The 15,680-nt window shown below is 35.6% G+C and overlaps 2 long non-coding RNA genes across 2 annotated transcripts in view; both read right to left on the reverse strand.

Annotated features, from left to right (window-relative positions):
• The window catches only part of LOC106172597 (uncharacterized), a 46,937-nt gene that overhangs the window by 27,649 nt on the left and 3,608 nt on the right, over positions 1-15,680 (reverse strand). The window lies entirely within an intron of this gene.
• LOC147759966 (uncharacterized) lies at positions 12,455-14,141 on the reverse strand. Its single transcript, XR_015331141.1, has 3 exons — positions 13,894-14,141; positions 13,129-13,283; positions 12,455-12,947 (listed from the first exon to the last, which is right to left on the reverse strand). It is a non-coding gene; the product is annotated as an uncharacterized LOC147759966 (long non-coding RNA).

Below are 15,680 nucleotides of genomic sequence, written 5' to 3' on the forward strand. Positions count from 1 at the left end.
CACACGTCTTCTGAGGCCCAGCTCTAAATTGTGTTATTTTGGTAAAGTAGAATTCAACTAGGGCATGAGCCGCCCACCCCCTGACACAATTTTCCAGAAGAAGATGGAAACGTAGAAGTAGGAAGGGACTCAGAATGGAATGCACATATAAATAAAGATTATTGCATGCCCATAATCTAATTTATCAAGCTAAGATTTTACCCGAGTCGCTTCCTACAGCTGCCTCTGTAAATAACATTACGTCATCCACTTAACCTTATGGCACTATTAGCCAATCATGCTGCGGGTTTGAATCACGTGCGGAGGAAGACAGAGACCACGCATCTTGTGCACATTCCTGAAGACACTCTTTGGCTTACAGCTCAGCCGCATGGACAATTAAGACAAGCGCGTAAGTAGAAGTCAACACCAAATAACACCAATACCGATCAAGGGTAAGTTACTACCTTCGTTTATTCACTTTCCCACCCAACCCTGTCCCCCTTTTACATTCAACTCACATGCTTCTGTTTACATTTCTCAACACTTACCTAGTATCAAAATTTATGATACTCAATTAATTGGCGGGAAGTAATCCCCACCTTTTATGATCTACAGATTTAAGCTTTAAGCTTTGCGTAATCCAACATAATATTATGTAATTGGCAGCTCGCGAACCGCGATCCATTACGTAGGAAGTGACTCCATTGCCCCATTACTTTACCCATTATCAACCATTAGATCATAAAATGAACAAAAATTTGAAATATGAATAGAAAGTCTTAGCTAATGATAAAGTCAAGAAACCACACCAATGTTCATTTTCTATTTGTCAAGTTTTATTATAGACCGACAGCAGAGACATAACGCAAAGGCAAAAGGCAGAGTCCAAAGGCACAACTTGTAACCAGAATATTGCAAGTAACTGTTTTTGTTGAACCATGTTTTCCAGTGTATTATGATACTGGGTGGTGACATTAAAACACTTGATAGTGAAATTACAACTGCAACTGAATTACTGGTTCAATTACTAAAACCACAAACAATAGCAAGCAAGATAAACCTCCAGCTACAAAATACAAATTTAGGAAATGAGATTTAATTCATGTAAGACCGTCATCCAAAACCATTCCCTCATCTTTTGTAACCTCTACCATCACAGGAATTGAAAGCAACTGAAGCAAGAAAATTTGTCTCTACTACTGGTCACAACTGACTTAAATTATATCCATCCGATTAAAACTTATATAATATCCATCCATACACAAAATACAGTTTCTAGACATGACACCAGTATAATCATAACTTTTCCTGACAACATTTCTTGGATTTTTTTTCTAGTTTCTAAAATTACTACATTTTTGCAATGCATAAAAATGATACCACACATTTTGCAACTGAATTATAAAATGTTCCAGAGTTCGAAGCTATGTCATTGCAATCTCAAAAACACATTCCATTATCCTTGCAAAGTTTTCAGCAATCTTCAGGAGATGCACAAAAAATTGTAAACTAAAAGAAGTAACCAAACAACATGTTTAAACACCTCAATATCAGACCAAAAGTCAAATACCAAATCTCTATGCAACTTCCAAGTCATGTCTGATACTTTACAACCAAATTTTGTGTCTTTATACAATGGATATATTTTGGCCATAAATGTCCCCACAATCAAAGTCACCTGTCAAAATTATACATTATATAAGCAATTCCAGGTTGTCACTTTTGTACAATCCAAATCCCATGTGGATGTTCATCTGAAATTCCTAGTCACCTCATTCTCCCGATGCAATACTGCACTGAAGTCAACTACAGCAAAACTTTGTATCCCATCAATATGGCTCTACTTCCACTTTTTATAGGAAATGAAATATTTGACAATGTAAAATCATCTACACTTTAACTCTTGGGTACCATTCAAAAATTCAAATACCAGACATATGTTTACACATAATTCTTTGAAAAGCTAAACCTCTTAAAACACCTATGTTATCTTCCACCAAATCCTAGAAGTGTCCCGAACAGTAAAATAGACTTTCACTCTGTGATGTAGTTAACAGCAGCATAACTACAGTCTATTTAGAATTTAATTTTTTTTTAACTTTCCAGTATTTCTTTTTGTGGATATATTATCACTGAACCAATGGTGTAACTAACTGCTGAATTAACAGTTGTCACAGTCTTATCCTTCATTTATTTTTCAGCAGACTATCACTCTGGTGATACTGTTAGTAATTCAAAGTACTGAAGATAGAAACAAAAGATCCCTCTTGCCTTTTAATGTTGAAATAGCAGGTAGTCTGTTTGGAGTTGCAGCAGAAAAAGAAGTAAATTGAGTCATCCAGCATGTAAATAAGCTACAAAAATGGCAAAATATGGCACTTTCAAATTTTGAAGAAATCACTCAAAAGTTGTCCTCTGTCATAACCACCCAAATTCAGATTTCAAATTTTGCAGCACAGTTAAAAGAAATCCATGACATTGATATGGTAATGACTGGTGACAAGAAAGCACTTGATAGTAAACTTACAGTTGCAATGCACGCGTTAAAACATCACATGAATTTGCGCTACTGCACATGCACTAAAATATTACTCTTTGTGGGATAGCAAGCAGACATCTTGTTTTGAAGCAGTGTAAGAATGAGTGAAAATGATGCGGTGTTTTTATCTGATGATGATGTTCCCAGGACGAAACTACCAACCCCAAATATCAGAGTGCATACAAACCTTGTTTTAAAATGCTGGTTGGCCTGTCGCGGACTTAGAGCAAGTGGGAAAAGATCAGAATTGATAGGGACAACCCAACATTCAGAGAATTCAGACAGACTATGCTTATGTAAAAGAAATGCTTAAGTCATGTAGAAATCTATGGAAATCTGCTTTTGCTTATGAGATATTTGAAAAGAGAGCACTTCGAGGACTGAAAACATTCTGACAGGGCTCAACACAAACGGTTGTCCGATTGCCCGGGGCAATTAAAATCAGTGGTCGGGCAAGAAAATTTTACGTCCAGTTGCCCGACGGACTAGTGATTTTTTTTCCTATTGGCAGTGCAATGTTACATCTGATGTTAAAATATTGAAACATTTCACGTGTTTTTTCCCTTTTGCACAATAAAGTTACGACGCGCTTGTAAACTGCAACACTTGCCTTTTGTCAACAAACAAAGCGTTGCACGATTGCGTCAGATGCGCCAAGTGCACTATAATGGTCACAGAAGTCAAGGAGGTCCGAATTTGAAAATTAACCTGTCCGACTAATTGTGTCAGGTACCACTGTCACGATTGCCAATCCACTTGTTCATGGGTTTAGAAAAATAACTCAAAGATGACATTTAATTAACACAATTGATTTTTTTATACATCAGTAAAATGTAATGATAAAATTTATTTATCAAGTGGTTCAATATTTTTCATTAATAATGGGCAAGTTGAGGCAGAGAAAGGGCAACCTGGTTAAAAAATTTATGTTGAGGCCTCATTCATAGTGGTTTAATGTATTCAAAGAATGTGCACTGTTGACAAGAGCAGTAAACCATCCATAGATAGATTATCACTGAATAAATGGTGTAACTAACTACTGAATGAACAGACTATCACTCTGGTGATGCTGTTAGTATTTAGAACAGCTAACATCAGTCTGATCGAAGCTGGAGGTCAGTAATTCTGTTAATATTTTTTCATGTTCAAACACGTATTAAACTTTATTGTGGGGAAAACTTATCCCATTTTGCCTTTCTTTTAATATAAGTGGGGGGAATATTGTAATTTAAGCATTTTCCTTCCTTCACCTGGTCTGCTCTTCATGTGAAAAGAGTGAAAAGAAAGGAACACTGTAGGTGAGTTAAAACAAGCCAGGTGGGGAGGTCACACCCCCTGCAGACCATAATCATCATGATATTATTATGAACTTTATCTAAGATTCTGAGCTCTAAGAAGAAACCTCTAGAAAGGATACTAAAGAGGAAGCAAACTCACAGCAATCGCACTCACACTCAATAAGTAGAACCAGTAGATGCTTTAGTATGTATTCATATCATTTCCCATTTAACTTTATCAGAAAGTTTAAATGTCACTGAAGGGACTTAAGAAATAGTTACTTTTTACCAAAATATTGAAACAAACGATTAAGAAACACTTTTATTCCATACAGCTTATACACGTACCAATGAACTATGTTCGTGAACTTTTCAGCTTTTTAAGGAATGATGAATGTTTTTTATTCAAAGTTTTTTTCCATTTCCTTTCAATATTTATTTTAAAAGTAAACTCGTTACCTAATCCCATTTCAATACTGTAACTTACATTTTATATATACATTTAATGTATGTTTTTATATATTGTAAAGAAGCACAATAAACCCGTATCATTATAATAATTATTGTTGTTGTTGTGATCGAAGATTTTTCTTTCCTCAACCTGGTATGCTCTTCACGTGCCAAGACAGGCCAACAGGTAAGTCAGGTCAGGCCAATGATCGTCATTATGAAATCAACACCTATCATTGTCTTATATCTTAAACTCCGAGGCGGACGTGTGCAAGACAATTGCAAGCAATCTAAACAAGTCTACAATAGCAATAACCACAGTGATCACTCTCCAACGCAGTGTTGTCGGTTGTGGACTATAAAAATGAAAACTGCAGTGCCACCTACAGTTCAGTATCAAATTAGTAGCGAAAGATTCAACATCACTCACTCCGCTACGAGACATCAGGCATACCCTTTATATCTAGTTCGCATTCCCTGACCCATACAACATCTATACTGTACTTAATCATACCAGTGTAGCTGACATTCAGCATTAGTGCCAGAGTAGATTTTGATCAAGGAGCTATTAATTTGTGAAGAAGTATCAGGGTAAATAAAAGTGAAAAAAGATGAGTTGTCTATGCCCCTGAACACAGCGTAGCAAATGCTACTAGACTGCAGCTACCACAAGAATAAGTGAATTTAGCTGCTCGGGTTCACTTCATCAGTATAGTGCCAACGGGTATGTTTATGTCTCGATCTGGAAAGGCAGATCACGTGAGAGGACTGAGAACGAGACTGAGAGCCAGATTATATGCCAGACTTCTATATGAAGAGACGTGCAATTCCATACACTAAGAAAGTGACAAATTGGTACAAGCTAAAGAGCTTTAAAGGTAAGAAACTATACTATTACCTTAAGTAGAATCCAAAGGGAATTCTATATTGTCGACAAGGATGAGATTCACATTCCATTGCCTGCTAAACAGGGACCCAGTTCTGAATCTACTAGCCTGGAAATGTCAAAGGACATCAGGCTCAAGGATGACCCCACCATAACTCATCAAAGGGTGATTATGGGTGAAGAAATGGAAATTGACTCTGATGAAGAGGAAGCATTATTATCCGGAGTAACGCCTCCAGGAAGTACAAAATCAGAATGATCAACTGGTGCAGCAAAATTAACTTCAGAGATTAAAGAATCTCAGAAGTCAGATATTCAAATGGAAGTAGAGGCAGGGCACTCAAAGGAGTTGCCTTCTCATAAATATAAAGTGCCTATATATGAGCCCAGACGTGGTATGGTATCAAAGGAAAGGAAATCAACAGAAGAGAAAAAAGAATCATATAGGGAGAGGAAAGGCTCTCCTTATCATAAAGAATGGAAAAAACAGAGAAGTTGTTCATCCTCACCTAGGAGATAAGAGTATGGGCCAGGCCGGGGAGGTTATTATCAAGGAAGAAAGGTAACACATAGTTCACCAGCTGCGAAAGCGCCGCTTCCAGATAGAACAAGAGGATGTTTGCTGTCCTGGTGCAAAGGCCCAGATACAGCTGATCATGCATTTGAATGTCATCTGCCTTTAATTTTCCATCCTATGTTAAGAGGATCGGAGATTAATACACAAAGAATGGCTGCCCTGCAAACAATAACTCGCAGGATAATGGGGGTCCGTAAAGACGTACCTGACTTAAGCACATTGGCTTTCATAAGAAATTCTGAGGAAAGCCTCATTTCTGGAGAGAAAGAAGCCAGGGAAGAGTTTAAGCAGCACCTGGGCGTATCTGAGGAAAGCCTCACATTACGTCTTTTGAATAGGAAAGTGTTGTTGGATCTCTTTTCCATGATTAATAAAGACATTCAGGAACAGCTTAAACAGCTGTTTGAACCTGAAGAAGAAGAGATAAGGAAATTGTCCCAAACTCCAGAGGCATTTGATGCTCATTGCCATCTGGATCGAGCTCAGAAATTCCTAAAATTACCTTTAGAGGCTGGGCTACAAGAAATAATTGGGGCTGTTCCAGTAGATAGCTGCAGGGTTAAAAAGAAAGGGTTTACTGCAGTATATTGTGATCCTGAATCGTACCCAAGTTCTGATATATGCAAAGGCATTCAGGAAATTGGAGGAGTGGTTGCTGTAGGCATGCATCCTAAACATCAAGTGAAAAGTGAAGAATGGGCCAGTTTCTAAATGGTTGTGGCTCAGCCAGAAGTGGCTGCATTAGGAGAAATTGGATTTGACATGACTTGTAAAGTCTGGAAGTGGGATGAGCAACTTCAAAACTTAGAAATTGCTCTATCCTTTCAAGTTTCTTCAACCAGGAAAAGTCCTGGTACTACATGGCCATGGATTAAGGAATTCAAATGAAGCCGATGATGCAGCATGGAGAATTATTCTAAATGTTCTTTGTGTGGTGCCAGCTGTGGGTCGGGAAAGGCTGATCCATTGCCATTGCTTCCTTGGATCCATGGACCTAATGAGGTCATGGTTAAAACACTTTCCGAATACTTATTTCGGAATAGCCGGAGCAGTACATCAGTTCAAAAGTGATACTGGATCTACTGCCTACAAGACAGTGCATAGCATGCCACTAAATAGACTGCTACTGGAGACAGACAGCCCATACTTTTCAAGAGAAGTTGAGGCTGCATCTACACCTCCTCATATAGGACAAGTAGCAGAGGCAGTGTCTGTGATCAAAGGACAATCATGGAAAGAAATATTAGCAAAGGCTAGTAAAAATGCTTACTGCCTATATGTAGAGCGGTTGGCACCAGAGATATAAACTGAATGTTTGTCAGGCCAGACTTAGTGCGACCTGTCCCGTGATAGCGGCAGGGGTATGAGTGATACTACTGACTGCGAGTGCTACATACACAGACTGTGGAAAGTATATTCCTAGAAAGGTGAGGAATTACCTTTTCTTTAAGAGTTACGAAAAACAACTCCATAAAATATGATGACAGTAAATCCTCCTTCTCTTCATCATTATTGAAACTGTCCTCATGTTCATTGTGGAAAGTTTTTCATAAGCCCAGTTCAATTCTTGTAATTTCCTTGAGCTGGCCTCTTTATCATCTGGATTGTTATCTAAGATACTACAATGCCAGCCTTTTATAAGCCTGCTTGATTTCTACTTTAAGGATGTGGTATTATTATCCTTTCCTATTCGTCTTTCTTCCTTTTGGGAAAGGGAATATTAATCATCCCTATCATGTTCTCTTATTTGCTGCTCTATCTTTATTTGTAGTAATTGATGTAGACATGGATTGGATTTATGCATCCAAAGGGATGTATAGATTCAAATGGGAATCAGATTTTAACTCTAGGAATTTCTTGAGCAGTATTTCTCTTCACCTTCCTATGAGTTTCTCCTAATGTGATTTAGATTACTATCTAGTTATTATTTTATTATTATTATTTAATTTATTATATTAAGCTGTTGTTTCAATTTCACTTTCTTGTTGGTGAGTTTATCTTTACATCTTCTAGGTTTTTAGATCTTTTCTGAAGTCACTTCTTTTGTTGTAAAGATGTATAAGATTTCCCCCCTCTATATTTTTATCTAATGGACAAGATAAATTGTTATGGGATAAGCCTTTTTTGGATAAAGAGGGGAAGAGTGTAGTGCCAATGGGTATGTTTATGTCTCGATCTGGAAAGGCAGATCACGTGAGAGGACTGAGAACGAGACTGAGAGCCAGATTATATGCCGGACTTCTATATGAAGAGACGTGCAATTCCATACACTAAGAAAGTGACAAATTGGTACAAGCTAAAGAGCTTTAAAGGTAAGAAACTATACTATTACCTAAAGTAGAATCCAAAGGGAATTCTATATCAGTAAATAAAACCAGTGAAAACTTTATTATTATTTAATATTATAAATCAAACTTCAAAATTCACTTTTCAAATACTTGCCTTACTGAACATATTCCGTTAAATTTTTTATTGGGGTCAACTATGCCTGTGATAGTTAATTATAAACAATAAATTGGAGCAACTGTGCTCCAAACCACAGCCGCGAAGTGGAATCCACCACAAAAATGGCGACCTTGACCTGATTACTACCTCCAAGAGTGTATCGCCAGAGTTTTGAAAAAAAAAACATCTTTCTGGTGCAGAAGTGAGTTAATTTTTCCTATGAAGAACTGCAATGCAATCTCAAAAAGGTCTGCTATTCATACCTAGAGGTCTATTTTGGTCCATTTTTACCTTTTTAAAGGGATCCTTTAAAACATAGAAATGGAGAGAAATGGATAGAAATGGACTGAAATGGGCCGAAATGGACCGAAATGGACGCATGGCAAACCTCTATGAGATCGCACTTGGGTTTTGCATAGTAAAAATAAACTTACTTTTATACCAGAAAGAAGTTTTATTGAATTTTCTGGTGATACACCCTTCGAGGTAGTAATCGGGTCAAGGTCGCCATTTTCAAGGTGGATTCCACAACGAGGCTCTATTTTAAAACACAGTTGCTTGTATCAAAAGTCCAATTAGATAATTTAAACTGCAAACCTTTGACTTAAGTAACCAGAACCAAAGAAAGCTACAATAATGTGTGCAACATGATAATATATATTTATTTATTTTTTTTTTTTTTTTGCGAATTGTCAGCAGGGAGGGGACTAATAGTCTAAGTTAAATAATGAAATTTCTGGATTATATATAATTAGGAATAAATATATATCCTTATATATCCTTAACCGAAAGAGTTAAAGGATGTGGAACTTGCAGTGTATTTTATTATAAACCAGTTTGAAACTGTTGATCTCTATAGCATAGGGCATGTCCATTGCCATATCTGTAAGTTTTCTGTATTTTTCTGTTAGTGTTGTGAAATGGGTGAAGAGTGAAAAAAATTTCAGGTAAGAAAAGTGATGTTTCTTTAACGCTGAGACCAGGACTTCAGATTGCCAGTGAACCATTACAGTTATTAATAACCAGTTAACGATCTCTGCTAGCTGGTAGAGATAATGATAAAAATGTGACAAGTGAGTAGTTATGTCACTGACAGGTAAGTCAGACTTACATTCTTTATTTAATTAAGTGCAAATTGATTTGGCTACTATTCCTTTTGGCTTCTGTGAGCTTGTGGAGTTAACACCTCATTAATTAATCACCACTATCAGATCAGGTCCTATGATAAGATATTTGTATCTTTACCAATTTTTTTCATTGAACAGATCCATTCTATCAAGTGTTCATTTTGGCAAAAAAAAAAAAAAAAAAATTTACATTCTCACCAATAGTTAATGAATCCATCCCAACATCAAAGGTTTTTTTTTTTTTTTTTTTTTGTAACAATTTTTAAACAGATTATCATTAATAACAGAGCCATCAATGAGGAGGTCATGTGGTCTGATGGCAAGCACAGATTTCAAGCTAATTATCATAACGATCCTTTTGGCGTTTAAAAAGAATTTATTATATTTTCATTTACAGTGTATTTATTGTGAAATATGAATCTTATACAAAGAACTATTCCCCCTCAATTTACCATGACCAATCAAAGTGTGCCTGACTCTCAGAAAGTATTTAAAACCCAGCTGTAGAGAAGGCATTAGTTCAGTTTCTTTATGAACCCTTGCATATAGAGTTCTAAGATACAACCAAGTATTAATATGAAGTCTAAGAAGCCTCGATACCCATGCAGTGTCTGCTCAACTGCTTGCACATACGATGTTATTGAGTGTTCCTCTTGCAATCAATGGACTCACAGGTAAGCTGAATTGATAAGATAGTAAGAAAACATACTTACAGGGTTGGAAGACAAAATTTGTCTACTTATTTGCTTGTTATAATTGTTACGATCATAATCAGGTAGCTTTTGGAATATTTGGGAACCAAAAATATTACTTTTGCAACTGATGCAGATCTGCAATAAAAACTTTAATCTTATACTTTTTTTATTACAAAATGGTAGGCTCATCCCTGAATAGGTAAATTGGATTAACTAGCTTAGAATGGATTAGGTTTTAATGCTGTCTCAGATCACAGAATAATTTTTTAAAAAATTTTTCACATTGGACTGCTTTTGATTTGTTATTGTTATGAAGTGATGTGCTACATGTATGTAGGGGATTTCATTATTATTTGTTGTAGCTGGTGTTTTGGTATACCAACCGACTCATATATATCGATCACTGTCCCTACCTGTGTCATAGCTATTTGACATCACCCTATAACTCATCTCATTTTACTATATATTTTACCTTGTCAAATTGAACTGTCGATTAGATTTACTTCGATTATTAAAGGCACATCTTTTCCATCTACATGTAGTTACAACTTAGTTGCTGTTTGTGTCTGGAAATTAATTGTCCATTTCTTCTCACTAGGAGACACTTTGTCTTATATAGTAAATAATATTAACTTTAAAGAGGATAGTGTATACACTTCTTTCACATACCTCTCTGAGGGGTTAGAATAAAATATTGTGTTAATGAAAAAAAGAGGAATAAATTTATCAGTGAAATTATGACAATAACGAAGTAAAATTGAATCAAATAAAAGTAATAATAGGTATGAGAATAAAGCAAAAAAGGCAATATTTTAGTAAAAAATCTAAAACCCACATAACTTTACATAACATTTCATTATATGAAACTTTACTTTGGATTTTTTTAAAGTATCCAAGAGTCAATGCGGTTCCATATTTTAATCATATTCTATGGTTTGTTCTGAATTGGGGCCTTTCATATCGTGTCTTAAATGTCAGTTGCCAATTATTATTACTAGTACTAAAGGTTTTTTTTTTTAATATTTGCATGCCATTTAACTACTCTTTTATCTGGTTATATAATATGACCTTGAGGATTTTTGATGATTTGGATGATTTTGTTTAATCTAGTCAATTATTTCATAACATGCTACATGTATGTGTAATTACTTTCCATTGGAAGAATAAGCCATTCAGATCATTCTTTTGGATACTGAATTAGTCTAGAACAAAGTTAACATTAAGGTTGAATTCCTTGATAGAAAGGGAATTTCCAACATCATTTTTCAGTATAAGGGCCATTCCGTGGTATTTGGTCCAGAGACCTTAAGTGTGTGTCCATGATAAGACCAGTCAGAGGGTGGCAAGGTGGGGGTCAACAGATTTCAACCAAATTCATAATATTGTTGCATATATAGGAGATATTAAGATTGAAGGCAACAATCCCAAAAGAAATCATTGGATATAATTATAATATGATATTATATGTTTTGGCCATTTTTGGCTTGATTTTCAGCTTCGGTCAATAAAGCCACTTCATAAGCAAATATTTCAAAACTGATGACTTTTTAAAATTAATTGAAAATTTACCTATTTAAACCAGCCATTTGCCATTGAGAATATGTTACTAAATTTCAGTTTAACCCACAAACTAACGAGCCACGCCCATTTTTATGACCCCACCCCCCAAACTCACTTTTCTACCAAGCAATGTTCAAACATTCATATCTCTCTTTTTGCAGGCTTGACAGCCATAAAATTTTATAGGGATCCTAAGCATATATTGGTCTAATCATACAAAATTCAAAAAGTGTGTTAAACACAACAGAAGACATTGAAAAAGTGCCTCAAACTTTAGCAGAAAACCAAACGGCCGAAATCAAGATATCAGTACATTTTGAGATAATACCTTCCAATAATCAAGTTTAATCAAAGACTCACAGCCAGGAATTCAAACTATGCTTTGATAAGGGCAAATCTATCCAATTTTTATAAATACAAAATGGCTGCCATCAAATCTGTCCCAAAATACAGTTACCCTAATTCCTCAAAATAATCAAGAGGCCCATTTTTGCAGGTTTTTTATTTTGAGATCTGTAATACAGGATTGCTCAAATAATATTCTTTTCAAACAGAGCCATACAACTTCTGAATAAATTTAAATTACTAGTGACAAGTTATCCCCCCCCCCCCCCCCAATTTAATAAGTTATTACTGTGCATATCCAGTGTCATCAGCATTGTGTATATACCTTATTTTCAGGGAGCAATAGAGAAAAAAAATTACAAATGATTTTTCTAAAGGTAAAAGGGAATGACTGTCTCATTTTATCAGTTTTCTCAAGTGCAACACTAATTAATCCACTTGTAATGATTTATATTGCATTTTTCAACCATTCTTTTTCCTTTCAAATGATTCATAGGCTTTGTAAATACATGTGATATCTTGATATCTATATTCTTTTTCTATAAAGAAAATTAAAACAGAGTCAGCAACATACAATGACAGGAGGAGTACTTTATTTTCATATCATCAATTGGACAGTAAAAGAACAAAGCAGTTACTTTTTACAGGAGTGAAATCAAGTTATGAATCTCCAAGGTTCCAATATCATGGTCATCTTTTCTATATACTGAACACAACAGTGATGGGTAGTGTTCAACAGATTTTAATCTTATAACTGATTGATCCCCAAGTTTCTTCTTCTGGTTGAGAGATCCAGGGTCTCCTACAGTAATGATAATTCAGCAATCTTAGAATAAGTGTGGTAACTTGAAGCAACATGCCACTATAGTTTAGTGTGACTGAACTGTCAATTGTCAATATTTGTCAATTCAATGGCGCCAATCCTCCTTTCCTACAAAACTGAGTGAGATTGCCAAGCCTAAGATGCATATTTGTTATGGGGGATTGTCCCAAGGTGGCTCTAAGTCCAATAAAGGTTTGCCAGGATATCCACTACTGCGTCTACCTGAAGATGGCAGGACAGGCTGTCAAAAGAAAAAGTATTAAACATATTTTAAACTCATGTTAATTGCTGTATAAGAACAATTATTAAATAATATTCTGATCAAACATATTGCATAAGTGTAAAAAAGGAAATCAAATATGCATGATTGTAGCTACCAGAATTTCATGATAGAAAAAGAAACAAATGAAAAAAAGGTAAACCTTTTTTCTTCTATGTGGAAGTGTTCCAGGCATTACAAAGTTGGTGCTCACATCTGAATCTGATGAATTGGCCTGTGCAATTTCAGGTGACTTTTCTATTATTGTCTGTAAGATTGTCCAGGTCAAGGTTCACATACAGGCCTAGGATGTAAAATCTGAAAAATAAACATAACATCAATAAATGCTTTACAACAACAGAGGCTTACTGTGTTCAGAATAGAAACTATCATAGCAGGATCAATCTATCTCAGCGGAGTATCACACTCGGGCTCAGTCGTTGTAATCAGCTTAATTGTCTGGCACGCCCCCTTGCAAAGCAACATGAACAACATAATGGACTGCAAAGTTTTCCTGATTTTACTAAAGTACCTTTAGTTACAAGTGTCCTGTGTAATATGTAAGTCTTGAAAACTGAAGCACAGTTGTGTTACAAAGTCACATAATTATAGCTAGGCGGTTAACTTCAACTTCATTGTAAACACACATGAATCTGCATAGTGAATATAAAACTAAAATATAAAAAACTGGCACAAGTAACATCCCCTAAAATGCCAAAACTTGAAACTGAATGTGTGTTACATACATACATGTTTACCATGAAACAGAAATCAAGTAAAACTCTGTGAATTGAAATATACCAGTATGTCTTTTAAATTTGCTTATATTCTTTATAATACTGAATAATATTCAAACTTATTATTTAAAATGGTTTGACTTTTTAGTGTATCTGATTCTAGTATATGTATGTCACCACTGATCACTTACCTTACAACAAACATCCAGAGCTAAATCGATGAGATGGATATATTGAGGAACCCAAGCCTGACAACAGTCTGAAGTGGTTCAACCAAAAAATGCACATTCTAAGGACGACCAGCTGCTATGGTCATTTCTTGTTATATTCTGGTGCACACCAATCATTCTGAGATGTACCTAAGCATCTCTAGTGTGTGTTCTTCATAAATTTAAGAAAGTATTATGTTTTAACACTGTGAAGACGATGTGTTTTGCTCTACAGTCACGCTCGGCTGTCACCTTGATTGGATAGTAAACGGTTGTCGTAAAATCGCTAAAAGATATTAAAACCCGGTGCATAAACTTGAAAACCACCTAGGACAACCTTAGACTGCCACATTAATCCAATACAATGCAAAAATAAACTATAACAAGTGGTTAAAGCCTTCAAACCGAATGTCGTAAAGTCCCCATATACCTCCATAGAGACAATAAAATATCGCATTGTCCAATGGCATGGCTTATTTTTCGTAAGCCCGGTGTACGGTGACCTCTGCGGTTACGTCATTTTCTGAATTGGATTGTAGAGAGGACTAATTCAAACATCAGAGATGGAATTTGGATATACGGTTTGATTGTGCGTATGCCATGCACGGAATTTACAAACGAGCGACGGGATGATGTAGCCTGCAGTATTAGCGGTAAGCGTGCCAAGTTTTAGGCCGCTCCGATGCCCGGCAGTATTTTATTTCGATTATTATGTTGGAACTGGATTTATCTTGTTTCAGAAGCTTACTATATTTTATTGTCTCTATGGAGGTATATGGGGACTTTACGACATTCGGTTTGAAGGCTTTAACCACTTGTTATAGTTTATTTTTGCATTGTATTGGATTAATGTGGCAGTCTAAGGTTGTCCTAGGTGGTTTTCAAGTTTATGCACCGGGTTTTAATATCTTTTAGCGATTTTACGACAACCGTTTACTATCCAATCAAGGTGACAGCCGAGCGTGTCTACAGTTGCTCCGGTGATAATCCTAGTACCCGCCATGTTGAATATAGGTCACAGAGTTAGCATCGTTATTTTACATTTAGTTTCTACAACATAAACAAATTTAAAAAATGCATTTTCGCTTCATAAGTTCGTCTGCAGGGCAAACATATTTATTTTAAGGGCTTTTCACAAACCTATACATGGTTTTGACCTTTTAATTTAGTTGAAGAAACAGTTTAGCATTTAAGTAGTATAAAAATTTTCGTTTTTAGGCCCTTTTTAAAATTGTTATAGTTCTTATTTTACAAGGTTTAACACAGATTTTATTTTACAAAATTTATTTTTCAGCCCTTTTCTATCAGCACATACCAAAATTATATGGATACAACCTGCAAAAAAGAAGTTTTGTGCATTTAAAGAAGGGGAGGGGGTCAAACATACGGAAAACATGCCATATTAGAATCAACCTTGTGTGGTCATGACAGTGCCTTTTCAAAAAATCTGTACTGGGTATTAAAGGTCTTTCCTTAACCTATCATGTGGCTTACCTAAATAATTCCTTATGATGTACATGATTTTTTAAAAGAATATTTAAAATTATTACTTTTCAAGAGCTAAAATATGCTATATTTTGGCAAAATTGCCAATAAAAGATCTGCCCCCATATCTCTAAAACTAATGATCCAAAATAAGAAAGCCAGTGGCTCACAATATCTTTTATGTTGATGGTTTACCACACCAAAAATTATTAAAATCTGCTGACCCCCACCTTGCCGCCTTCTGACTGATCTGTCTGGCTTTCTCATGGACACGCTCTTAAAAT

This window comes from Lingula anatina, chromosome 9 (genome assembly GCF_051362555.1).
Source record: "Lingula anatina isolate TDL-2025a chromosome 9, LinAna3.0, whole genome shotgun sequence".
In the NCBI taxonomy this organism is placed as follows: domain Eukaryota; kingdom Metazoa; phylum Brachiopoda; class Lingulata; order Lingulida; family Lingulidae; genus Lingula; species Lingula anatina.